The sequence below is a fragment of the Hyperoodon ampullatus genome (assembly GCF_949752795.1).
Source record: "Hyperoodon ampullatus genome assembly, chromosome: 14".
Classification (NCBI taxonomy): domain Eukaryota; kingdom Metazoa; phylum Chordata; class Mammalia; order Artiodactyla; family Ziphiidae; genus Hyperoodon; species Hyperoodon ampullatus.
This window is the reverse complement of record NC_136927.1, coordinates 34497857-34513227: the sequence shown is the minus strand read 5'-3', so window position 1 is coordinate 34513227 and position 15371 is coordinate 34497857.

Below are 15371 nucleotides of genomic sequence, written 5' to 3'. Positions count from 1 at the left end.
AGGCCCCAGCAGTGAAAGCTCTGAGTCCTAACCACTGGACTGCCAGGGAATTCCCTGCTCTGTTCTTTACCATGGCACATTAATTAAATTTCCTTCAGGCTGGAATTATGTGGATTTATAGGAAAATTCATTCATGTTTAAAAAAAAATTTAAAAGAACACCAAAACCAGAAAAAACTATAATTCCTATAAAGTTTGATTGTTTTTAGGGGTGGAACTAGCTATTTTTCAGCATTTATAATTAGGTTTAAATATCTGAATTACTACCTAAATTTGAACGTTAAAACTTGGTAACGGGCTTCCCTGGTGGCGCAGTGGTTGAGAGTCCGCCTGCCGATGCAGGGGACACGGGTTCGTGCCCTGGTCCGGGAGGATCTCACATGCCGCGGAGCGGCCGGGCCCGTAAGCCATGGCCTCTGAGCCTGCGCGTCCGAAGCCTGTGCTCCGCAACGGGAGAGGCCACAGCAGTGAGGCCTGCGTACCGCAAAAACCAAAAAAACCCCCAAAATCCCAAAAAACTTGGTAACGACGTACTTTTTCTTTCCTTAGACAGTTTGGCTTCTCCTAGAAGATTTAATTAAAAGGTGTGTGTGGGGGAATAATTCTTTTAATTCTGCTGTAAGTAAAACAAAGAGTTTATTATGTGAAGAATGTGGAATAAACATGAAGAGACAGGCTTTATGAGAAATACCAGAAAGTACCTTTTAAAAGATGGCATTGTTTAACCTCCATGTGGCCTTCAGTTGTGCAATTAGAAGATGAGCTATGAAAGGGCCAACCCTTACTTGTATGGGCTCTGAATGTCTTATTAAATGTCGATTTCTATTCTTGGGGTAGAAAAATAGTAAGAGCTCTTATAGTGCCATCTCTAAAATGCTACCTTGATATTTATTGACATTTTTATAATGTGGAGTCTTCAGGCTGATTTCACTGAGAACAACAAACTATTATAGTAGACACCGGATTGGCACAAATCATAAGGTGTATTCAGAACAAAACTGCATGGGCGCCTGTACACTGACAACATTTAGCTTAAACATTTTCGACAGGGAAGGTGATAAGGGCTGTAGATGACAGAACTGGTGTTCTTTTCAGGGTATAGATTCTGTGCTGCTTTTGGAAATTATTGAAACTTGATTTTATTTTTGGTGCTAGTCAGGGTTCAGTCCTTACAGGTTAACCAAGAATTTTTATCTGAATGCAGAAAGTTATTAAAGAAATTGCTTTAAACCATACTTTACAAGTCAAAGGATTTTGAGAGGCCCTATTGGTGGGCTAAAATTACATATACAGATGTAGAAGTATTATAAGGGCTCATTTCCATTTTTTAAATGAAATCTATAGTACCTGATTACAATTATGAATTCCATTGTATTGTATGGGGAGTATAAATATCTGAATTCTTCTCAGAGGATTTAGTTTACATGCAGGGATGTTGGTAGTGGACACTGTTTACCTCAGGAATTGCAATCATGCAGGACTAGGTTAAGAAAAAATGCTGGAGTTTGTCATTTTGGATACTGATATAAAATAATCAAAATAGAAGCTAAACAGAATTGTCACATGTAGTCTGTAGCACATTTGTATGCATTATTCTATAACTGGTTTGTACCTAGGCAACTATTATACTTTCAGTGTATCATTTAATAAAAAAAAAAAAAATTTAAGCAACTCACCTTTGTGCAAAGGGCGTTTCTCTGACTGTTCTGTCATCAAGAGGTGTCCACTGGAACCAGAAGAAGGCTTGGCGATGGCTGCCTAGGCCTTCATTCGGGATCTCCAGGAACCTAGTTGTTGGAGGATGCAGAGTAAGGTTGAGGGTACTTGGCATCAGCCATATCACCCTGGGACAATTATTCTTCATAGGGTGGAAGTCGTAGGGGCTGGTGGTGTTATTCTCTGAGGGGACAGTATCATAATCTGTGGGGCCACATATGGCTTGAAAAAGTGCATTTAGTAGTAGTATTTTTTTTTGGCCATGCCGTGCACCTTGCGGGATCTTAGTTCCCTGACCAGGGATTGAACCCCGGGCCGTGTCAGTGAAAGCTCTGAGTCCTAACCACTGGACCGCCAGGGAATTCCCATATGTTCTTGTAGTTTAAATAGGTTCCTGAGCTGAGACACTTAAATTCAAGGAAGGAAAAGACAAAAATAAACATAGAGGACCCATCAAACTCTTCTCACGAACTCATAAACTAAATTAATACATCATTGCTGGTGGTTTTCATGAGGTTGTTGGGAGAAGTTATCCTCCAGACATGCAGGAGAAGTTTTAGGAGAAAACTTATACAAAAATAGGTTGGGAATTGGACTTGAAGAGGGATTTAGGAAAAGTAGACATTTAAAACTTTGGCAATGTAAAAACTCATAGCAAGAGCAGAGGTGGCGTTTGAGGGTGATAAATTTAAACTTAGCATATATGCTTGCTTAGAATAAACTAATAGCTTTATAATTATGTGCAAGAACACATTTATATATGACTCACATGCCTGTATGATTATGTAAAATTTAATGTGTTCTTTTAACCTGAAGCCAAGTGTACATGAATGATTAACATTTTGTGAAAATATGCCTTTAAAGGCATTTAGGACAATGCTTCCCAGCCACTTGGCATTTCATTTTTGTAACAACCATTCTGCAAGGATTGTGTGGTCTTCATTAATTTTTTTTTAAATGAAAGTGAGGTAAAATTATCTTTAAAAAAATAGACAATTTTTTAAAGCAGTTTTAGGTTCACAGCAAAATTGAGTGTGAAGTACAGAGTTCTCACATACCCTCTTTCCCCACACACAGGCTCCCCCGTTATCAACATGACCCCCGAAAGTGGTACATTTGTTACAATCAGTGAACCTACATTGACCCATCATTATTACTCAAAGACCATAGTTGACCTCAGGGTTCACTCTTGGTGTTGTACAGCCTATGGGTTTGAACAAATATATAGTGATACGTATCCACCCACCATTACAGTATCAGTAATTTCACTGCCCTAAAAATTTTCTGTGCTCTATTCATCGCTCCTTTCTCCTCTAACTCCTGGCAACCACTGATCTGTTTACTGTCTCCATAGTTTTGCCTTTTCCAGAATGTCATATAGTTGGACTCATACAGTATGTGGCCTTTTCATATTGTTTTCTTTCACTTAATAATATGCTTTTGTTTCCTCCATGTCTGCTCATGGCTTGATAGCCCGTTTCTTTTTAGAGCTAAGTAATATTCTGTCGTCTGAATGTACCAGTTTATCCATTCACTTACTTAGAAGAACGTCTTGATTGCTTCCAAGTTTTGGCAATTAATGAAGAAAGCTGCTCTAAATAACTGTGTACAGGTTTTAGTACAGACATGGGTTTTCAATTCATTTGAGTAAATCCCAAGGAGTGTGACTTGCTGGGTCATATGGTAAGAATATGTTTACTTTTGTAAGAAACTATAAAACTATTTTTATTGAGAATTTTAGGACTTTCCTGATAGAGGTAGAAAATCCAGAGTTACCAAGACACCAGAGCTGGAAATTGGTGATAAAGGAAAGAGCACTGCAAGTTACTGTGTGATTCAGTCTTGAACCTGGAGAAATGTGGGGACCATGGTGAGTGAAACCAAGTGCTTATGCACAGGAGAGTTGGAGCAGAACCGTGCTTGTGGTCAGGGAAGATGGCCCTTTATTCGCAAGGAGGCAGAGTCCTGTGCAGATCTTGAGCTGGATGACTCGAGTGCTGATGCACTTTTAAATAGTTGTGAAGGACATGTAGGAGCCATGCTTGGACCCAGTTTTTGATGTTATTAAAAACTGGAGGGAATCATACTTTGGAAGTTTTTGAACCTAGTGGCAAAATCAAAGCTATTTGATTAAAAAAAAAAAAAAAAGACTCTGAGAGTGGAATTTCCCCACTGCTATCTTGTTCCATGAGTTCATGGAAACTCCCAGTACACAGTGCCTCACAGAAGACATGCCAGAGAAACTTACTTGACAGCCCTCAGTCAATCACAGTAATGTTTTTTGAAGGTAACTTTTTTCCCCCTCTATCTTTAACTGGCTTTTTGAGCCATGAGAAATAAAATGGAGGTATCTGATTTTGAAGATTCAAACATCTGAGCTGCATTGGACAGATATTTATTGAATGACTATTATGTGCACACACTGTCCCTGAGTACTTCTAGAGTATACCAGAAGGGTATGAAACACTTTCCATATTGAGGCAAAGATTCTGACCATCTGTGCTTTGAGAAAACACAGGCTCAGAGAGGTTCACTGACAATCCTGTGGCTGCCTGGCTGGTGCTTAGCAGATCATGAGTTAAAAACCTCAGACTTCTCATCTACTTACCCTAGACTCCATCACACAGGCAGGGTTGGGATTCCCGCTCTACCATTAACTAGCTGTGCTAAATTGGCTGATTATTTCACTCACCAAACCTGGTTTCTCGTTTAAGTACTTTATAGGGTTGTTATAAGGATTAGGTGAGATAATGTAGTACAATTCAGTGTCTGTTATAAAGCCTTCATTTATTGATAATTTATTATAATTATTCTCTTTTAAAAGTTACCAAATTCTTTAAAGAATCAAATGCACCCCTTTGGAATATCAATGTTAACGCCTCCAGAAAAGTGCCCATTTTTACTCTGAGGCCAGCAAGTTAGACTCTGATGGCCTGCTCTGGATTATCTTTCCAGGATGGGAAGGGGATGATCAACTTCAGTTTTTCCCCCTTCCTATTCTCTGCTCCACATCAGCCTGTACTAACGCAGAGACAATTTCCACTCCTTTTACAGTGCAGACATTAAAAGGTACGTGGGGAAGCAGCGCATTCATCACTTTCTGAAGAACTTTACCCCTAACGTCCCAGCCAACTGAATGCTGGCTGTTTTTGACTCTCTGACTTAAGCCCATTGTCGGGTAGAGAGCTGGGCCTGCGTGTTTTCAGGGGTGAAAAGCAGGTAAGATGTTGGAGGGATGAAGGGACCGAGAGGGTCTGAGATGCAGAACTCTACAGAGGAGACTGGTAGCCTGCAGGAAACAGTGGGCAGGACAGGCTCTCACCATTATGACGTCCCCCAGGCCTGGTGCAACTCTGCTTGGTTTCATGTTTGTTTTGAATAATAGCAGCTAACATGAAGCAGTGTACTATGTTCATTTTACATGTATCATCTCAAGGACTGTTTACAAACAGCTGGGAAGTGAAGAAGTGACTGATGTTCCTCCCATTTTACAGGTAGGGAAACTGAGGCACAGGGCCAAATAGCTAGAAAATGGCACTGGCAGATTCAAACTTAGTTATCTAACCTCAGAGAGGAGTCTTTAGCCTCAAGGCTAATTGTCCTGGGCATTTCCCCTTAAAGTCTCTCTTGGAAGTGAATCATGGCAACAGTGGGCTCTGGACCCAGTGAGGGCTCAGGCAAATCCCTTCACTCCCCCAGGGCCTCAGTTTTTACAACTGCAAAATGGGGATATTAATAAAGGCCCCACCATCACCCGGCCTCGTGGCTGGGGGAGGGTTTGTTGGATAAGACTGGGGCGAGTGCCAAGCACAGAGCCTGGTAAGGGTCTTCCAACATCTTTCACCCTGTCTGTAAACCCTCTGGCTGGAAGCAGCTGGGACCCACGGGGGACTGGGGGCTGCCCCCTTCTGGCTCTGCCGGGAGCAGAAGGGTCCCCTTCCCACCCCGTTGGCCTCGGATGCCACCCCCTCAACCTCCGCGGGGCGCCGGGAGGCCGTTCGGCACCATATTTAGTCAGGGGGAGCGGCAGCCCCGGGCTGGTATGCGGCGCTGGGAATTCCTGCAGGAAGGAGCCTGCGCCTGCCCTTTTTGGGTTGTCTCCCGCCCGCCCGGGTAGGAAGGACCGGCCGGGAACCTCGGAGCCGGGCCAGGCGGGGAGCGGGGCGCCCGGCTGCCCGCAGGTCCCCGACCTGGCGCGGGGCCAGCCCACCGCCGCGGCTTCCTTTTATGGCCTGTGTGCGTGCATGTGACAGAGTGGAGAGAGAGATGGAGAGAGTGAGAGAGGGAGGGAGATCTGGAACCAGAGACACAGAGACCAGAGACAGAGTGAGACAGAGGGACGGAAAGAGACAGCGGTGGGCAGAGTGGTGGAGACATAGAGAAAAAAGGCAGAACAAGACAGAAACGGTGATGGAGAGACACGGTGTCAGACACACAGGAGGGGGTGGGGCGGACACGGGGTAAGGGAGTGGTACTAAGAGGGAGGGAGAGAGAAAACTTTCAGGCAGCTTCATTTTCAAGAATTTCTTGGGGCGGGGAGGAGCAGGTGAAGAGAACTTTCAAGAGCGCCGTGGCACCCACATTCTGTTTGGATCCTGACATGCACCTTGCAAATTACGTAATTATACACACACACACACACACACTTTTCAGCTTCGGACACTGGGGCTCAGAGAAGGGAAATGACTTGCCTGAGGTCACACAGCCAGCGAATGGCACACCCAGGTCCTGAAGTCACAACAATTGGGCCTTTTTTTTTTTTGCTTGGGGGTGGAGGTGGGGATGCCAAGTTGGGAAAAGTAAAAACTTCCCCTTTCTGCACAATTCCCAGCAGAGTTGGTGGGTCTTGCCTTGTACTTAGCAAAGTTCAAAAAATGCCCTTTCCCCACCCTTCACGCAGCACGGCCAGGCCCTTTCCAGGTAGTGGGGGACGAAGAAAAATGGCGAGCGGGGAGAGGAGGTATCAACTCGGGCCCCCCACAGTTCCCGCCACGCGGAGGAAGCGGTTAAAGCCCGTGCGGCTGGAACTGACTCAAGGGAGAAATTCTCAAGCATCCGCTATAGACGCCGGCCGCTCAACCCCTTTCTTTAGGGACCCGGAGTCTCGGTAACTGTCCCAGAGCCGGGGTAGGACACTGGCCCTGAACGCTTCTGTCCGTTGCTCCTTTCCCGGCAGCCCTGCGGCCCCCCGCTCCCCCCTGCGCCCCCGCCTGGTTGCGCCCCTCTACGGGCGCCGCGACAGGTGCGCGCGAGGCCTGGACGAAAGCCGCGCTTTTCGGACCCTGCAGGTGGCGCTGCGGAGGGAGCAGCGCGAGACTCACACCCACTCCGCCCCCCTCCGCCGCCTCCCCTTTCCCTCCCGCGGGCAGCTCCGGGTCTATAAAGACAGGCGTCCCAGGCGAGCGGGGAGGTTTGGACGCCCCTGCCTGGGAGGTGTGCCAGATAGGAGCTCTCCATCCAGTTTCTTCTCCGCTCTCCCCCCAGTTGGAGATCTGTAAGTATGTGGTCCTGGTGGGGGAAGGGAAATTGAGTAGAGGGTTTAAGGATCCTAGAAGACATCCTACAGGGGCTGGGGAGCAGTGAGGAGCATCTGTTATCCTCCTCTTAAGGACTGTGGGGCTGGGGGTTCACAATTTTCATTTCTCTCTGCCCCATCCTCCTAGCTTTCCCCCAAAACAGCATCTCCCAAGGTAACCAATGATAAGTACCACCTTGGGGGTACTTATTAAAGATAATGCCCGAGCCCAACTTCGGTTACACTAGAATCTTCAGAAAAACTGTTTCCTATATATGTGAGTCCCAGATGATTCTTGTTATGAGGCAAATCTGAGAGATGTGCTCCCTTAGAAATCACAGAGGTCCAACTTGAACAACCAGGCTTCTTTTATTCTGGGCACAAAAAGAGTGCAGCTGAGCTTCACTGAAAAGTCATTTCCTATCACATAGGCAGGCAAAGTATGGCTTCCAGTGGAGCTTGCTTAGTTCTGTTAATGCATTATATCAATTAAAAACACCTGGGCAGAAAGGGGAGTGTTTTTTCCTCACTCAAGAGGATGCCTGCTGATAACCCTTGAGTGATAGGCTGGTTATGATCCAGTTTATTTATTACAGCTTGATTTTCTTCCAGACACACAACCCTCCTCCAGATTTTTAAAAATCTCATCCAGGTTGACCCCAAGGGCCTCAAATACTCATATGGATGCCAGAGTCCACATTTGCTTACAAGGTCTGCAGGTGCGTTAGCTAAGATTGGGCTGGGATTTCCTGCAGAGCATCCAATACACATGTTACTCTCATGTCCCACTAAGTGGGCAAAGTGAGAGAAAGTGGCTACTGCCTGTTGTATGTTCTCTCTCTGCACTGACAGCTGGTGGGGATTTGGCTGCTTGAGGAAAGGCACCATTCAAAGCCATACTTATCAAGAAGTAAAAGTAAATATTTAGAAACCCCAAGAAAGGGAGCATTTACTACAGTATTAAGAATTGATAGATTAAATTGCAAAGTGGCCATTTTATACAGAGAAGGAGCTTAAAGAAGCAGAACTGAAAGTCATTAGATAGCAGTGTGTGAAATAGGATATTGAAGATCCATGGAAGGAAACGCAGTCTTTCCTTGGTGCTTTCGCATTGAGATAAACTACCATTGACAGAGCACTTATCTGCTGTGCACTGTAGCAGTGTTTGACTTAATTTCATTTAACCATTGCAACAACCTTTTAAGGGAGTCATTATGATGCCTGTTTAGTATACAAGGTAGCTGAGGCTCAGAGAGGTTAAGTAATTTGCCCAGTGTCTCACAGCTAACAAGTGGTGGATCCCATTCTTGTGTCTGTCTGATGCTAATTCTATACCCCTGACCCCACCATCTTTTTTCTTTACCATGATCAAAAACTCTGTTGGAATCAGGTTTCTGATAGGACCAGATGTGTCCAGTAAGGCAAGTGCTTATCATCTCTTTGAAGAAAACATAAACTGACTTTTTGCAAATTTAAAATAAAATGCACTGTTTGTCCCCTGTGGTGGGGTCATCTAGTTGGCCTGATGACTAGATTAGGTGGGCTGCCATCCCAAGAGTCCAAAACGTGAACTAGCCGGGCCTTCCTCGAGAAGCTTCTAGGGCTCGTAAACACTGTGTATCTTATTATCATGTCTGAAGTAGACGTGTTATTCCGTACAAGGTATTTGTTATGGATTTGTTATCCTTACTTTTCTGTGTGAGGGCTGAGATTGAGGCAAACATGCCCATTTATGGTAGCGTTTTCCATGAGGCCATCCTCGGGCCCCCTCACAAATTAGCCTTGTATTGCAGCTTTGCTGGTCATGCCTCTGGAGATTTCTTTGCCCTTGTCCTTCCCGTTTGGGAACAAGTGGGGGAGTCCGGAGGAGAAAACATTTGGGAGGAAAGGGGGATTACCTTTTCCTACTCTCTCTTATTTGGAAGTTTTATTTTTGGGGTGAGAAAGTTGTCTTCTCCTTTCCTCAGTGTATTGAATCCAAACAGGTGGGTTTTATGCTGTAGGCACAACCATGTACTTCTAAAATTGGGTACACATTAGATTTTTCTGGAAAACCACATCCAATTTGAAATCCACTGGAATCTGAGAACATCACAAGCAAATTTAGAAATCATCCAGTTTGACCTTCCCAAACCTCAGTTTTCCCATCTGTAAAATGGGGCTCGTGAGAATAGCTAATGTTAGTTGATCACTTTTGCTGGACAACACACTGAATCCTGTACAGGCATCATGTTTCTAAGTCTTTACAACAGCCCTTTGGAATGGATGCTATTATTATTGGCCCTGTTTTACAAATGTGGAGTCTGAATAACTTGCTCAAGATAGCTCGAATAGCCAATGAGGTAGACAAGATTCTACAAACCTAGCTCTTTCTAACTGCAGAGCCTAAGGGATTGCCCTTTTGGGAGGGTTCAAGGGGATCATGCATATGAAGGATTTAGCACAGTGTCTGGCCCCTGGTGAACTTCTGTGGATGGTTATTTATAACATACATGACCAGAGACCTTAAGGATCTTGCTCAGTGTAGCCCATCTGGTACTTGGCAGAACCAGGAACCCTATGGTATAGTCTTTCCGTAAAAGAGAAACTTGCCCTTAATTTTCTTTTTGTGTAATGTCTTTTCATAAACTCAGTTCCTATTCTTCTTCCACTCGAATATAGACACACTTCCTCACCTGTGTCAGGAACATGATTGATACCAGATTTATTGGCCCTTTTTTGATTCATTTAGGGTCTCGAGGGCATCCTTTAAGAGCTCACCTGTGAGTGGGAGGAGCCTGTCTGGCTTCCACGGTGACTTTTTGCTACCAGGGGTCTCTTCCCTCTACCCCTGACCTTTAAACACAGTTAACTATGGCCACACCATGGGGGAAAGGCTGAGTTTGGAAAAGGCCAAGTCGGAATTTGAAGGAAATTTTTGTTTTGTTCTGTTTTGAATAGTTGACTTTGAAGAAACTTTTGTAAGGGATCAGATGATGGAGGAAGAAGCTAGCGCTGCCCGTTGTTCCTGCAGGGGGAAGTTGGGTGTCTCTGAGTTGCATCAGTGATTTGGGGGTTAAGGAGGAACAGCCCTCATCAAAGTCCCTAAGAAAGGACCATAGTGCTCGCCTCCTGCTCACCCATGCAGGCTTGAACTCCCTTCCCTCTGCTGGTGAAACATGCAGCAAATGATACAGAATCTCAGAAGGGACCAGTGTCTGAGACCCCTGTGGGTCATCATAGCCATTCCCTGCGCTCCAGGTAGAATGCCTCTCCAGGTAGAACTCCTGACCCTCTTTCTCCTTCCCCACCTCTCCACTCTTCCCTATCCTTAGATATTGATATAAACATGGTTAATGTGTTCTTGCACGTCTTTCCAAAGCTTTTCTATGTCAAATCTTCCTTTTTTGCACGAATATTGGCATTGTAAATTAGGTGTTTTTTTTTTCACTTGATTACATATCTTCATCTTTCTATATCAGCACATTGTGGTGTTTCTTTTTATCATCTGCATAATATTCTATTATGTGGAAGGATAGCATCTTACTGAAACAACCTCTTATTGAAACATACCAGCTTCACTCCACCGTATAAACAGGACTTCAGGGACCATCTTTGTGTATCTATTTATGTCTAATTACATGAGTTTATCTGTAGGATAAATTCCCAGCAATGTAATTTGCTAAGTTAGAGAGCATGCACATTGAAAATGGATAGATATTGCTAAACAGTCCTCTAAAGACATTGTAAATTTAAACTTCAAATGGGCATATAGGAGACTACATTTCTTTTAAGCTGTGGTAAGCCAGAGTTGCAAGACACAAGGCACAGTCGGGCTTTTAGGGCCAGAAGTGGCCAGTTCTCTCTAATCCTCAAAGCATCCTCCGTGAGACCCACCAGACCTCTTGCTAACCAAGTTCTCTTGGGGAGGTAAAAATAATTTAGCTTTATTGATTATAAGAACTTCCTTCTGGAGGTACTTTAAAAACAGTATTCTAATGAGTTAGGCAGATATCAGAAGGGGTGCAGCTGGTGGGGGAGTGGCATGGGGACCAGTCCATGCAAGGAAGTTCAAGCAAGGAAGAGACTTTTTGCTAAGAGTAGGTCAGGTGTCAGATCTGGGTTCAAATCTCGGCTCCAACTTTTACAAGCAAAAGCCTTTACTTTCACTTACCTTCCGGGACCTCCATAGTCTTATAGGAATAATAAATAATGCCCACCTTGCTGAACGCTTAGGAGACATAGCAAGATGGTGTATATAATAAATTGCCTGGCCCGATATCCCATGAATAGAAAGGGCACAGTGATATTATTATTGATGACAGATTTAAAGTCACGATTACTCGTGGGGACAGTTTGGAGCTTGGAGATCTGGTGCATCTGGGGGGCCCACCCCCTCCCTGCTTCCCTCTTCACTTTGGCTCCTCCCACACCTGGGCCAGACCTTGAAATAGTTGCTCCTCTGCAGAGGTCCTGACAGCTGGTGGTTCGTGTTCTAGATCAAGCCCAGAGGGTTTTCATTTTGCCTGCATGGCATTCAAAATGTGCAGTGATTTAACTTTAGGGGTGGGTATTTCATTCCTAAATGCAGACTTCGGGGTCTGTTGGAAATCTGGCAATGCAGGGCCCACATTCTCACTCACCCCAGCGGGAGGTGAGAAGCTGCCACGCTCTTTGGGCAGGACCAGAGGGCTCTGTCCAGCCACCTCCAGCCTGGGTCACCTTGCATTGCTCACCTGACCCCAGGGACATTTGGGTTGGTGTCTCTGGTCTAAAATCTTGGCAGTAAAATACTGAGGGAAGCTGTTAACTAGGCCTGATGATGTGCAAATCCTGTTACTGTTTGGACTCTGGGGTATTTTATTCATTTTCCATTAATACAGAAGCAGAAGGGGCAAGATCTTTTACCCCTGGGTTCCCCTGGGGAAAATAAAACCGATGCTAAAACAAGCTAAAATAGTTAAACATTCTCAGTTGGTTCAACTTCAACCCTTTGATCTGGAATCACAGTTATCATAAAATGTTACAGCTAGCCAGCCCTCCATATTTCTATCCCCAAATGAAAAGCACAAGGCCCAGAGAGGGAGAGTAACTTGCCCAGAGTCACCCAGCAGGTTCGGCGCAGAACGGGGACCTGTAACCCTGTGGTCTTACAGAAGCTAACGAACAGCTTGTCTGCACTCAAGGAACGAAGCTGGGTGTTGTTGGTGAGAAATACAGGACTGTGTATGGAGCCGACACACTCGGCCATGTCAGGCGTTGCTAATGCCACTGATCATGAACTGGAGGTCGTATCCATCTGTCCTGTATAATGATCCTGAAGGTGTCCTTTCAGCTCTCGGAGCTGATGCAGGACATTGGACAGGGGGTGGTGGGGGAGGAAGGCTTGAGAGGAAGAAACCAGGTCGGTGTGGAGTCTCCTTGAGGTTCGGCTGTCTGGGTGTCTGTCTCTTGCCTGCTCTCATGTGCTCACACTCCACCCATGTGACCTTCTACACTTGGCATTCCAGGTTGGTTGGGACAATTTTTTCCCCCAGGGGACACCTGGCAATATCTGGAGACGTTTTTGGTTGTCATGACTGGGGCGGGGAGGGTGTGCTACTAGCCTCTATTGGGTAGAGACCACAGATGCTACTAATGGCCTTAAACTACACACGACAGTCCTCCTCCCCCCATTCTCGGCCTGCCCACCACTCCCCCTCTGCTACATGGCTTCTGCCCACCATCCATCCCACCAACAAAGAATTATCCAGCCCCAAATGTCAGCAGTACTGAGGTTGAGAGAAACCCTGCTCTAACAGCAGGGAGGTGCAGACCAAGTTTTCCTTCCATTCGGTGCATGGAGGATTGTGCTCTCTGATCACTGCTGCAGTCTTGCAAACTGCTTTGCGTTCCCCGCTGTGCCTCACCTAATGTCTGACCTGACACTTTTTGCCTGATTGTCCACTACCCCACATTTTAAAAACTCAAGGCTCTGGGTGCACGCTGAGGTGAGTCCTTGCGGCAATAAAACCAAGTTATCTGGAGACTTCAAGTTGCCGCAGACCGATGCAGGGTGTGTCCTGTGTGTGTCTGTATTTCTTTCAGTCCTCAAGTTCTCTCCCTATTTCAAAGAAGGTAGACAAAGCAGAAAAGATCACTTTGAAAATATATCTTTATTCAGATTCCACCATAACTAGCTGTGCCATGATGGGCAAGTTACTTAACCTCTCTGTGCCTCAGTTTCCTCATCTGTAAACCAGAGGTAATGGTGCTTCGCATAGCCTTTTTGAGGGGATTAAATGAGATAATAGCTGGCATTCAATAAGATAAAGCAGCAGCTATGATTACTAATATTAATAATATTAACTTGCTAGGCTCACCACATTTTCTCAAGACAAATCTATGGGATTTAATCAGTGTTTGGTGGGAAAAGAGGTCTGTGGCTAAATGTTTTTGAGAGCTATGAGCTCAAAGGAGTGAAATAGCTTTCAGATGTCAGGACCTCAGATATCCCAATGGGATTTCTCCCTCTTAATAATGGAGTGGGTAGATGTGTAGTGCTTTTCAAATGGATTTGACCACAGAATCGATCTCTTTTTTTTTTTTTTGGCCATGCCTCAAGGCATGTGGGATCTTAGTTCCCTGACCAGGGATCAAACCCGCATCCACCGCATTGGAAGCACAGAGTCTTAACCACTGGACCACCAGGGAAGTCCCCAGAATTGATTTCTGAAGAGTGTCTCAACCTCCCTGAATCTTGCCCCACCCCACCCCAAATATTTTGAGGGATTAGGGTTCCAAGGAACACACTCTGAGAAACGCCATTCTAGGGTGAAGCCAAGCTCCTCTTCCCTTCTCCTTCTTTCTTTTGACCAAAACAGATTTCACACATTGTGACTGTCAGACTTCAAAGACATGGGAAGCAACCCAGCCTCTCTCCTTTTTCTGGACAGAGCCTGAATCTTTGTGCTTGATCTTGTTTGCATTTTTGAGTCCTAGATTAGGCAGGGTTCGTGGCAGTGGGAATTCCTCTGTCCTTTTATTTTTCTGTTGTAGTTTTTGCTTTTTTTTCTGATTTGTAGGGCAACTCACCAACATCATAATTAGAAAGAGCCCACTTAGTTGTCATGCTGCTCTAAACAAATAAAACATGTCTCCCGGCCCTCTTGAGTATACTTGGCTACCACTCAAAAACTTTTCATTGATTGTACTTATACTACCAAACTGCACAATTAAGTGCTTAAGGTGGTGAATTTTATTATGTGTATTTTACCATAATTAAAGATAAAAAGAAAAAAAAATTTTTCCATTGAAGTATACTTTATATCAGAACAGTACACCTCCCTGTGGGTATGTAGCCTGGTGAATTTCCACAAAGTGGGCACACCCATGTGACTGGCACTCAGATCAAGAAACAGAACATCAACCCCACAAACCCCCATCATGTCCTACACTTCCAGTTACAACATCTGACATCTACCACCTTAGGTTAGATTTGCCTGGTTTTGAACCTCATATACAGGCACACCTCGTGTTATTGCCCTTCACAGATACTGTGTTTTTTTTACAAATTAAAGGCTTATGGCAAATCTGTGTTGAGCAAGTCTATCGGTGCCATTTTTCCAACAGCATTTGCTCACTTTGTGTCTCTGTGACACATTTTGGTAATTCTTGCTATATTTAAGGCTTTTTCATTACAATATTTGTTATGGTGATCTGCGATCAGTGATTTTGTTGTTGCTGCTATGACTCGCTGAAGGCTCAGATGATGGCTAGCATTTTTTAGCAATCAAGTATTTTTAACTAAGGTGCATATGTTGACATAATAACACATTCGACATAATGCTGTTGCACACTTAATAGATGACAGCATAGTGTAAACATAACCTTTATAAGCACTGGGAAACCAAAATATCCATGTGACTTGCTTTATTGTGATATTTGCTTTATTGAGATGGTCTGGAACTGAACTCGCAGCATCTTCACGTTCTGCCTGCAAACAGAATCGCACAGTATGTCCTTCTTGTGTTTTGCCTTCTTTCACATAAGTGTTTGTGAGGTTCTTATCGTGGTGTGGAGTTATAGTTCACTTCATCTGATTTGGGTCCCATTTTGAATGTTTATTATGTGCCGGTCACTGTGCTAGGTGCCTTAAAGGGTCGGTTCATTGATTGCAAATA